This window comes from Anguilla anguilla, chromosome 2 (genome assembly GCF_013347855.1).
Source record: "Anguilla anguilla isolate fAngAng1 chromosome 2, fAngAng1.pri, whole genome shotgun sequence".
Classification (NCBI taxonomy): domain Eukaryota; kingdom Metazoa; phylum Chordata; class Actinopteri; order Anguilliformes; family Anguillidae; genus Anguilla; species Anguilla anguilla.
Window position 1 is genome coordinate 38,818,482 of NC_049202.1, and position 12,634 is coordinate 38,831,115.

Consider the following 12,634-nt stretch of genomic DNA (forward strand, 5'->3'; position numbering starts at 1 on the left):
TAAAGCCATATTTAAATAGACTGATGGAAGAGACTAATAAATATTCTTTTTGAGGCTTTCAACATACTGTAGCTTGGACTGATACGACACTCCAGCCCTTACAACCCCATCCCTCTGTATATTCACTAAACTGGGGAATGGCCTTGTGGATAAGGATCAGGCTTTCAAAACATAAGATTATGTTCAAGTCCCAAAGCTGCCATTTCAAAGACATGAACAGTCAACTAACAAGAAGCTCAGTGCAGTCAGGATGGCTTTTATGATCCCATACATGGAAATTCAATTGTCACACTAACTATAGGCCCACAGCAATGTTGCTGATTCTTATCATCTGTCTGTCCAATCCACAGGAAACTTTGCTTATTTATCTGTCAGTCCATCTTGCCTGCATTCCACAATGTTTTCTTAGTATAGTTTTTCAATGTGTGCTTGCATACCAATAACCGCTGCTTGCAACTACATATATTTGTTGAAATAGTGTACTTTACACAATGTATTGTACTTGCCTTCGAAGACATTGTAATGTAGTTACAGCTTACCTCACTGTGATAATCAGTGTGTGTTACTGCTGTGTTATGTGAGGATGCGTATTGGCTATGGTAAAGCAGTCGGTATTGAAACCTCACACTGCGTTGGTGTCTCTCTTCTGGATTTAATGGACATTACATATTTATTTACTTATATATGTATATATATAAATAATAAATAATATATATATATATATAATGGTGTAAATTGGTTTGATGCGCACAGCCATATTTTCCTTGTTGCTAATAATTAATAATTATTAATAATTAGGTAATGTTACATGTGTATGGTAATAAGGAACAAGGATATTAAAAATGTAAAAAAAATTGTATTTTGCTTTCAACTCCTATTATGAGCCAGAGTAAAGTTATTTTCCACAGAGTATTGTATTGCTGAAAGAAAACATTTCACAACAACATTTTCACATCTGAGCAAATAACCAAAATCACACTGTTTCTTCCAGGGAAAACAGTGACAATGTAAATCATGTAAAGTAGTGGCAGCTGGTGGGTGTGTAATCAGGGGAGGACAGAAAAAATATTGTCCAATAATTGTGCAGAGGTGCAGTGTGGGGAAGGGGGGGAGGGGTGGAGGGGGGACTTTTTAAAAATCAAAATCTTCTTTAAAATAACCCCTAAAAGTTGATTTAAAAAATGACTTGTTCTGAGAATGTGAGATTGTTCATCTTGGTGATGTTTTAGATGGAAAAAAACTATGAAAGATATGGCTAATTGTAATTAAAATCAAACATAATTTAATTCCTAAGCTGTCAAAATGTTCCACTATAAACCATTTTGAAGGTGTTCTATTTAAGGCTTTATAACTCCAGGTGAGAGCATCACATAGATGTGGAAAATAGATTAAATGAAGCAAGACACCTGCATCATTAACAATTAGATTCAAAATTTAGGTAGAAATAAAGTGCCACAAATGCAATTACCTTGGAAAAAATTGTTCTCTTTCAGAAATGAAATGCTATATATACATATGTGATCTATCAGTAAGTAAAACTATACATGTCCTGGATCATAAACTCCTTGACCACAGGTATGCAAAATGTGAGGGTGATATGCAGAACTGCTGAAGATCTATGAAAGAAAGTACCCTGGTCTGCCTTAGTGTCTCTGAACCTATCCAAAATATCGAAACTGTGCATTGCAATAAATGATAATATAATTATAAATTTCACTACAAATCAACTGTCATTTTTGCAATATAAGAGAGCCGTGGGAACAATGTTACATTTGAATGGATGCTTATTGAGGCTTGGGGAGGGTGAGATGGTGGTGTCCTCTCTTCTACATTTTTCCTTTGCACCAGAGGTCCCTATTGAGATTTTAACATTGGTAATAGGGGTTTTGTGTATCCTGGATGCTTAGGAATTGATATGAAAGTGATTTGTTTAGACAATTTTTTTATTTATTTTTTTTTTAGATTTTATCCCCTTCAAATTCTTGAGGACACACCTCATGTAATGTAAAGTCTACCACATTTCAGTCAGATGTGCATGTTTACATTCATTCCCTTGGCAGTTTTTAAAGTTTTTCATTACAGTATATTCATTGTTACAGCCTTGTATTAATCTCCCAGTTATATTATCCACATGTAATTCTTTCTACAGCCATACAAAAACACATTTAGAAAAGATAAAAAAATAGAGAAATGTGCAGCCCTATATACCATGGGGTGAGCCATCTGATGAATAACATCTTTACTGAGCAGGGTCTCAGGCTGCTTGGACAGCATAAGCAAGAGCAATATCAAGAGCAACTGTTGTGAAGAGAAGAGGAAGGGAGGCACAATCAAGGCAAAAATAACAATAATGTCAGCACATTGTGAAAGCTACACTGTGAGCCATCTTTAAAATGGGTAAATTAAAAGGCGTACTGAGTCAGATAACAGCCTTGTTTGAGCAGTAACCTGACAATGTCACCATGTTTCAATGGAGGATACGTACTGTGATTTTAAGTGGGCACAGATTGTCATCTTGACATCAAGTTTTAAAAAGGCTTTGTCGTTTTTTTTTTTTTTTTTTTTTTTGTCTTCAGTGTGTCCAACTTAGACATTAAAATTTCAATATCTGATGATCTATGCCTGCCAACTAACATTTGAATTGCTTTTGTATATTTTATAACTGCCCCCCCAATCTAGAAACACTAACTATGCTTACTGAATTAAGACTGTGGCACTTTTACCTGTACAAGAAGCCCTGCAGCTGAACACCTGACCAGTGGCTATTTTACACCGTATAGTTCACACAGTACTACAGGACAGAGTTAGCACTGGCAGGAGTAAAGGCATAGATATTCTTTTTGAAAGGAGGAACTGATATGAGGTGAAGCCCAGCCAATTTAAGCCCATACTGTGCCTGCCAGATCCCAGTCATAGCTATGTCCAAGACTCAGACTTGCAACTACAGAGCCAACCCTGCATGTACTGTCATTATCTTTATTGACTGAGCCATTTGGGAGTGCCAAGAGGTGAGTTCCAGTTAATGGATTATGCTCTATGGCTCCTTTTAAGATACAACAGCAACATTAGCTTCCAAAAATTGAGGATATACTGAGCTTCACCATACAACATGTACTATTCCCAAAAATAACTCAAAACTGGTGTTTCAATAGGAACAGTGACTAAAGTGACATCTGCATTCAGATCTATGGGAAAGACATCAGTGAATAGGGTCGAAAGTTGTGGTTGAAAGCGCACAGGTGATGACTGTGATGCTTGTGCATTAGTGCGACATGTAAGGAAAAACATTGGGGCAACTTTTTGTGGTGACTGAGAATGTCAATGCAGGGCATGATCAGAATGACCCAGCAAGAACAGTCTGTCTACAACTACATAGAGAGGGATATTATAATAGTGTGGGGGGGGGGGATTTTCCTGGCATGCTTTGGGTCCAAATGAGGGAATATTTTTTGGAAGAATGGAGTTTCATGCGTCCAGTAAAGTTTAAGAGACTTGTAGAATCTATGCCAAGGTGCATCTAAGCTTTTCTGATGGATTGGTGGCGGCCCAAAACCTTACTAAGGTTTCATTTGCAAACTAATATTTGAAAAATGAGGATTTTCATGTCTGGAGGGGAAAGGCACACAAAGATGCTATCCCTGATTAATAGTTCTTAATGTCATTTCCCCCCTTTTAAAGCAAGTAATTAAATCCCACAGAATTGTACAGGCTTTTACCACATGGAACACATACACAACCATTTAGAAAATCTCATCCTCAGTCTTTCTTTGTGAACATACTGGAAAAACCAGTGGCTCAGCAGCAAGCTCTCACTTTAGATTTAACAGGCTCGATTTTCAATCCGGATGGGTATGTTTGAACTCCCACCACGCACCTCAGTCGTGCAAAGATCACACTGTGCCAAATGAGTCAAGATATTAACACGCTAGACACCATGCAGGGCACAGCAATGATCAGTCTGGCTGGGAGGCCCATTCTCAAACAATAATTAACAGCTGAAATAGGGGTTCCTCATTTTTCTCCAGAAGAGACCCTGTTCAAATGCAACACAAATTGGACCCAGTTCAAAAAGAACGGGAATCACATTACCAATTCAAAGAAAAATGAATTTTCAAAACAAAAAGGAGACGTAGTGTCATCTTCACTGCATACACAGTGTCTGTTTCAAAAACTATTTTGATTTAGGTGAACAGGTGTGATTCACACGGCTCTCTCATCAAATAAGAAAGGAGCCATCCTTTCTTCCCCTGGGGTAACTGAATGACAACAATCCTGAGAGGAGGGACCTGGCTGTTTGCGGTGGTGAGTCAGTTAACTCTTGGGGAAAAAGGGGGCAAATATCACGGTGCAAATGTGTCGGTTTAATCCCAAACCGCTTCTGCGTGATGCATTGAACTGCGGATGACACCTTATTGGGGCCCACGGGTGGGCCAGGGGCATGCATCTGATTCAGTTCTGGGAGAGTTCCTTGCTCCTCACAGCCATCTGCACTGACAGGCTGACACACCCAGGAGAGAGGGCTACGGCGGGACGTGGGAGCTGTCCACTCGGCCGCAAAGTACAGCCCGTCAAACTGAAACATCCCCCTCTTTGGGGAACGGGGTGCTGTTTAATCCACGGCTCTTCTGCCCGACTGGCTTAAGATGACCCCCGTCTGAGAGCCAGTGAGGTTCAGCCCAACTGTGTGTCAGGAATGGAGAGTGAATTCTGCTGGGCCGGGATGCCCTTGCACCTGTCGTCATGTCAGTGAGCCGCTAACGCAAGGGGACAGAGCCCACCCCCCGTGTCCTCCTAGCCCTGTCGACAAGCGTTTCTGTTAGGGGGCCTGAAGTGTCTACCTTGTGAACAGACACAGCAGAGCCCATACACAAATGGTTGGGTAAACTGCATATGGCAGAAGGGCAGTATATTTAGAACAGACTCCCTGTTTAGTGTAAACAGTGTCTCTGACTTGTGTCCAAAGTGAGATACCACGGCTGAGGAAAAGATGTTAGATCCTTCCTCATAAGCACATGTGTACATGTTAATTAAGCCTTCTTCAAGCCAAGAAGTGTTCAGAGACAGACACCATGAACTCCCAGTTCATGGAGCTCTTGTACTGAATAGAAAATTCTGAGTATGAAACAGATCCATGAATGAAGGCATCGCTGCCATTTTGAGTTGGCAATAATCTCCATTGAATATGAAGAACATACACTCCCTAATAGGGGGAATTAGTTGATTGTTATGGGTTAACAAATGTCAATGTGATAAAATTTGAATAATATGAAATGATAAACTCGGGTAGTTATGCAGCAACATCATAAAAGTCAATGCGCGAGCAGGGCATTATTTACACAGCACCATATGTCCAAACAATGTTGGCCATGGAAAGCACAAGATAACTGATCCTGCTGGACAGCCCTGTTCTCTTGTTGCAGCTTGGCTTTTTTCGATTTTGTGGCTCCTCGACCCTGTCACTCTGGCCCCTGCCACTGGCAATGTGTGTGCAGGGACTGCCGACGAGACGCCCGCAATGATGCCTGGAAAATCTATTATCCAATAATGAGTCCAGGGAGCCGAGTATTCCCAGAATGCTCTCCATTCCACTCTGCCGCTGTGTTGTACAAATGCCCTCCTAGCAGTGTAATCAAGGGCACTGTGTCCGGCCAGGCAGATGATGTCCTTCGTCTCGGGCGCTAGGCTTTGTTCTCATTTTTGTCAGACTTGTGGGGGGGAATTGACTGGCTTTTAGTGGTGACACTGGCAACCATTTCCACAAAATATGCAATTACATCTGCCAGTACATATACACAGATTTATTAGCACACATGAACACAAATAAACATATGAGCAGATATGCAATTTCACTCATATATAAGGTTAAAAACCCTCAATCACCAGACCTCACCCCCCCCCCCCCCCCCCCACACACACACACACACACGTGCGCGCGCAAACACACCTCTCCCCCCCCCTCGTCCATGCTGAATGTTCATAGTCATAAGAACAATAGCTAACGATTTGTTACTACAAACCACATGTAGTGCAAGGAAAGAGAAGAGCAGGAGCTTAAAATTGTATCATTGCCTATGTTCTTTCTGGGAAAATGTGTAACTTGAGAAAGGAGAAAAAATTAGTGAAATTCAATCTGTCCCCAGAGATTACATTTATATCATTTTCTAGGAACACAACCAGAAATCAATGAAAAAGCCTGAGCTCTATAAAGAGAGTCTCACTGCTAAGCATACACATTTCATACTGATTGAACCATTCACTTCAGGTTCAGTTGCTAAAAAATTATAAACCAAATTAGAGCATCACAGAAATAAGGTAATTTTGTTTTCAATTAATAAATTGTAATGCATTGCTTGTTCAATCTCAGAACTTTTTGAAGTTTTTCACTCGTATTCAAAAAAAAAGCATGGCAGGGCTAACCTGCAATGCAACTCTCTCTTTTCTCTCTTTTCAATAGTACAATTCTCTACCATTTCTAATGCACCAGTCAGTTGTCACTGGACTAATTTATTAGTCACGGCAGATTGCAGGTTCAAAGGAACTCAGATATAAATAATTTCTAGTAGAGACTTGGTTTTCTGTTGACAGTTGCTTTCAGTTTGGTGAGTGGCCGAGAAAGATTCCCTGAAATAGAATTATGACCGTTGAGAGTGAATAATGTAAATTAATAAAACTATCAAAATTTCTAATTATGATGCAGTTATGACTTCAAATAATTATGGCCTGTATTAGCGACAGTGGAAAATTAAATATGATGTAGGATCCTCCTTGGTGTATATTTTGTGGTATTATCATTTGATCCACATTTTTAAAACTGAAACTGAATTAATACTGTGAATATATGCAATTTAATATTTCAGAATGTAAACTGTAAAATACATCTCTGCAACACCCAAAACTGCACACACAGAAGCACAGACACTAAAAAGAAAAGAAAAAAAGCATTTCCTGAGCTCTCACTGTCAAGAACTAAAGATCAGAAATCGGTCAAATGAAGCCTATAATTTGTTCTTGGCAACAGGAGGACAGGGGAAACCAAACAGAGCTTCAGTATCTCAGTGTTCCTTTCCTCTTTCCCTTCCCTGCAGTGTTAATGGAAGCTTCAAGTTCTCTTTCCTTTCTCTCTTGGTGGTTTGAAAGAACATGGGACACAGTAAGGCAATCATGTGGGAGCAGCGGGAGAGAGTCACACCTCTGCCCACACTTACATCTTTCTGATTGGCTTTCACTGGCACAGGAATTACATAAAATGATCTGTAAATGGAAAAAACACTGGTTTAAGAGCTCCTAAGAGCTCTCAAACATCCCAGTGTGGCATTCCTGAGAATGTATAATTCCTTCATTATAGCAAGCTATTGATCTGTTTAAAAGTTGCCAGCTCTCTTTCACTAAAGGAAAATGCAGGATAAATTCATACCCACAACTGCCTTCCAGTGACTGGTAAATTTCACTTGGCGTGAACAGAAAGACTATTTTCAAATAAAATTTAACTTGAGCTAAAATAGTGTTAACAATGGCTAACTGCATGAAATAATACAATGTGTATGGCCAAAAAGGAAATATTCAGAACACAACTGTGATTTACGTCATGTAGCCTACCTATCACAATGGCAATATGTAACAATATTGTATAGTATTTACCTTAAAATAACTTTAAAATGTAAAAATATTTATTCAAAATAGTTTAAATTAAAGTATTCTCAAGTTGTTGTAGCCAACTAGTCTAGACCTTCCTGTAGAATGTTAAATTCCTCTCAGCTTTGAATCTGACCTCGTAAATGCAATGTAGCCTATATTGTATGTGATCTGGTTGCTTTTCAGTTTGCACTAATAAATGATTCCAGTCTCAAATGTGATCCTTTGGGCAATGCCAGTAACTTTTATGTATGAGGAGGGTTTAGTCACTATTACATTACCCTTATACTGCTTAAATGTCATTATCAATATTGTTATTAATCCTGCTGAGAAACATACAGTGAAGAGTTTATTCAGTACCTATTCATCCACAAATGATGGCTGCAGACAACTCTTGATCCCTGCATCACAAAATGACATGAAATAGGGTATCAGGATATCGTTTCCTTTCTGCTGGTTACCTCTCATTAAGCACTGAAAGCTCCTAAGGACTAATCTTAGTCAAGAAAATCATTTGATTCTAAAGGGAGGAGGAAGTAATTGTTCTGCTATCTGAAGATACCATGCAGATCTCCTGCATGGAGTTAATTACCTCTCGCATGGCTTTATTAATAATGAAATATTAAATAGACATCTCAGTGGGGTGATGAAAATAGAAAACAAATATAAGACATGAATATTTTAATATGCGTCTGGCCTACAGTATGTTACAATATATATAAATTAATTTGACAACATGCATCACAGAAGGCTACGGGGGTATTCCAGAACGTGGAACAGGCATTTATCTGGATATAGGCTATTCAGAATCTATTGATCGAGATTTTAAGGGAAAAAAATATTGTTATACATTTTTTAAAAATATAAAACCAGCAAGTTTCTTACCCTTCAAAAAGAACAGGCCATTTTTTTTTTGGCCCTTTCAGATTTTCACATGCTCTGTGTTGATTGGTTAAATGACCCAGAATGACACAAGAGCCCCTCCCATCTCCTGCCCACACTACCTCTACACAAAAAACAAACAAACATGGCTTCTATAAATCAACCACTTCACCTTATAGCCCATGCTGGAGCCAAAGTCTGATCTTGAATTTAACTCCTTAACACCAAGCACTTAAAAATAGAATTTCCACCTGGTTTTCACTACTCTTAATTTAAGTACCACTTTGTGGCAACACATAGCAGAGACATGTATTATCATGTTATTTGAAGGGCAATGTGTACCATCAAGGCAATGCACGTAATTTAGGAAAAATGTGAAGAATTATTCCTGGTATAGCCTGCACAATGCACATAAAAATGCAATTCTACTGTTTATTAAGCAAAAAAGCTAGCAGAAAAATTATACACAGTTAATCTTCAAGCTGTTTCCCAACACTGGGGGAAAAAAATAGTGCAGATAACTAAAAGCAGTGAAATTCTGCAAGTCTTTTTTTCAAGATGTCCCAAAACCTCCCTAAATTGCACATTTTGGATAAGTTCTGAAAAGATTATCCACACCATAAAACATGTTTTCTTCACCCAAAATCACATATTTTGAATGGATAACAGAGGAGCATCAATTCTAACATTTTGAGTGTAAATATCTAACAAGAATGAACATTATGTTGAAATACGTATGTTACCTGGCAGGAATTAGGCTATAACAGAAAACTAGTATTAGGTCAGGTTAAACTCGCTTTGCTGTAGTGAACAGAACTCACCTTTCCAGAGATTTTGTCCGTCACAAGCTTTCCAAAAGAGAGCGGTAGTGTCTGTATCTGTGCCAGCTGTGGTTGTTGATAACTTAACGTCAGCTGCAAGCGTGTTGTTCACATTCCGAACGTTCCATCAGTGGTCCATCAGAAATGTTGTGGGTGATTGTTATGAGGACAGTCGGTCGGATTTTATAGTGAATTTTGGTGATGACATTCAAACTTGTGCAACCCAGGTGGGGTATTTTATTTACAAAAGTGACCCCAACTGTTACACCAATATTTATATACTTGTACAAATCAAAAGAATCAGCGCATCAATTGTACCCATGCAATTACACCAACCTCCTGCCAACCGGCCAACTGACAGCAAATGACCTGCTTATATACTCTACATATCCAGGCTATACCATTTGCATACAATATTCAATTATGTCACAGAATAAAGAACTGTATATTTTTATACATAGAATGCATTATACATATATTTTCAGTTGCTACTTTATATCTAATAATCACATATCTAACCGGGTACAAGAAAATATTATCGACTACACTCTGCGATCTACCCCCATTTAAACTGGACAATTCTTCTTGTCCAGCGCTTCCAATGAAATCGCACAGAATCGTGATGTTCGGATTCGGTCATTCCAGTTTGAAATTTGAAAATGGAACAAACAACGGTTAGTAGCAACTCCTAACATTGCGGGTTTTTTGAAAATGGTGTACTAAAATAAATCTATTTAACGTTTGAACCAGATGTGCATGTTTAAGTTATTTGCAGTAGCGAATGTTTTAAAAACCGGTGCGCACTACATTTATGAAAGCGGCGAACTAGCGCCAAACAACCGCTACCATAAGCAGATACAGTTAAAACCCAATCGTTTAAAAAAAATGGTGTTCTAGCAGGAACGGAGGGTTACAGTGGGTAACACTTTACAGCAAGGTTACATGAATTGGCATCAACTAATGTAGTTGTTAACATGAATTAATGATCTACAAATACATTAATTAAGCAGAGAATTGAGTTGGTAGTTAACAAATGCATCAACTCATGTAGGCTATTAGTTACATGATTATTTATACGTTAGCAAAACATAGGCTGAACTTAGTTACTATTAAGACATACTGCTTTTTAATTACAGTATTAATTGGCGTCAACGAATGTAGTTATTCATTTGAATTAATGATGTACAAATACATTAACAAAGCTATACAGTTTTACTTTTCAGTAGTTAGTAGTTAACAAGTACATTAGTTAATGCCAATTCATGTGACCTTATTGTAAAGTTTTCCGAGATCTGCTTTTTCAAGCTCTGTGTAAAACCTTTTTCTTCGATCTGCCATAATTATGAATACATTTTATAGCACAATGCTACGTTGGTTAGAACTAGCTCACTACAGACCAGGCATTCTGCTTAAAATACTGCACGACGTGAAGAGAACGCAGTGTTCAGGTGTGCCATTTTCTAAGTGGAAGTGGAATGATTTAGGCTATTTGGGGATCTGAGGTGCTGTTCTGAAAGCTGAAAGGGTATACGATTTCAAGCAAAATGAAATGTGACTGAGTGCTCTCTTTCTTCTTAATGATGTTCCACACAGTTAATTTTGGTAAGCCAAAGGTCTGGCCTATATCTCTGCCCCCCCCCCCCCCCCCCCCCCCTTTTTTATTTCTTTGCCTTGTAATGGCTTCCTTGACTTTCATTGGCAGAAGTCTAGTCCTCATGTTGACAAATGTCAATAGCAGACTCCAAAGGCAATTAAAAGCCTAGAATCAAGACTAGATACTGAAAGCTGTCTTCTATCGGCTCTAAGGAAGCAATTGAACACATTTGACTAATCACAAACACCTGTGAACCCATTTGCCACAAACATTATGGTGCCCTAAAATGGGGGGACTATGAATAGAAAGTGTGAAAATATCATTTAGCCTAATAAAAAGCTGAGATTCTGCATTTTAACCACGTGAATTGTTTGCTTACAAGTCTAACATTTTAGTGTGAAGAGCCAAATCAAGAAATAAAAATGTCCCAAACATTATGGAGCTCACAGTATGCACATAAGTAGCCTGTTTGTTTTATGGTGTAATGATTGGGCCTTTTCCAACTGGTGTGGAACAATGATGTGCAATGTTCCTCTGACTCAGAATCTATGTTGAATTATATTTCCATGTCTAATAGGAGATGGTTTTTTAAGTTCACTATGAAGGCATATGGTTTGGGCTGAACCTAGGCTACCCATACTTAATCCACTGTTGTGGAATCGAGAAATTCGGATTTACCACAATGGCAAGCATTGTTGGGCTAACTGGCCTGTTCTCATCATTATGTTATGCTATGCTATGTCATGTTACATCTGGCTTATTCAAGTCAGACATCAAGTTTAAGTTTAATATTTCTTGAGCCATTTTCTGGAATGGACCCCTGTGCTAGCATTGCTTCAAAGTGTTCATGTGGCTATTTAAGGCTTAAAAAGGTTAATAAACTAATACACTAATTTGATTAGCAGCAGACATTTTTAGAGATTATTATTAGTAGCCTAGTAGTAGTAGTATTGTTATTATTGGAAGTAGGCCTAATAGTACTAGCCTACTTGTAGTAGAATTGTTAATGATAAATAAATGGAATAAATATATTCATTTATTTTTTAAAGACCATGTCCAATGTTTAACATGCATGTTATCATTTTATGCATTGCACCAAACTTAGAGTTCAAAGTCGTAACAATTGACAACATACAGTATTGTTTGAAAACTTAAAATCATTATTATAAAATTAGTTTGATGCATTATATTGTAGTTTTGGTGTAAGATTAAAGGGTAGATGTACACAGAAATGTGAAGTTCATGTGAAGTTCGATTTCCAACTATATTATTCCCTTTTCCTTGTTCTTATACATAGAAGTTCTGAGATATGGGGTTTAAGGATTTAGAAGGATTTAAGAGTTTTGCAAGTTCATGGTTTATTATTTATGGTTATGGGGCATTAATTATTTAATTATAGACAAGAGAGAAGAAACTACAAAGATGTTGTGTAGGGAGGAGAGACAGGAAGTGGCACCAAAACTCAACTACACGTAAGGCTATAAGTTGGTCACCTGACCATTTAGCCTGTGATTTATCAGTCCATGAACTGCAATGGGGGGGAAACAATGTAAATTTAGGTGAGGCAATAACCCGTTTACAGCCACATGAAACAGTATGTGGTTCAAACCATTTGCAGCCACACAACTGCAAATACATTTTATGAGAGATGGAAGTGATCACTCCATATAAATCTTTTTCATTGCTCAGGATATAAAGAGTATTA

The 12,634-nt window shown here is 38.2% G+C and overlaps 1 protein-coding gene and 1 long non-coding RNA gene across 3 annotated transcripts in view; both read right to left on the reverse strand.

Moving 5' to 3' along the window:
- Positions 1-12,634, reverse strand: part of LOC118221040 (acid-sensing ion channel 2-like) — a 363,912-nt gene that overhangs the window by 228,070 nt on the left and 123,208 nt on the right. The window lies entirely within an intron of this gene.
- On the reverse strand, positions 3,459-9,670 carry LOC118221041. The gene is made up of 3 exons (XR_004764051.1): positions 9,336-9,670; positions 7,993-8,033; positions 3,459-5,705 (listed from the first exon to the last, which is right to left on the reverse strand). It is a non-coding gene; the product is annotated as an uncharacterized LOC118221041 (long non-coding RNA).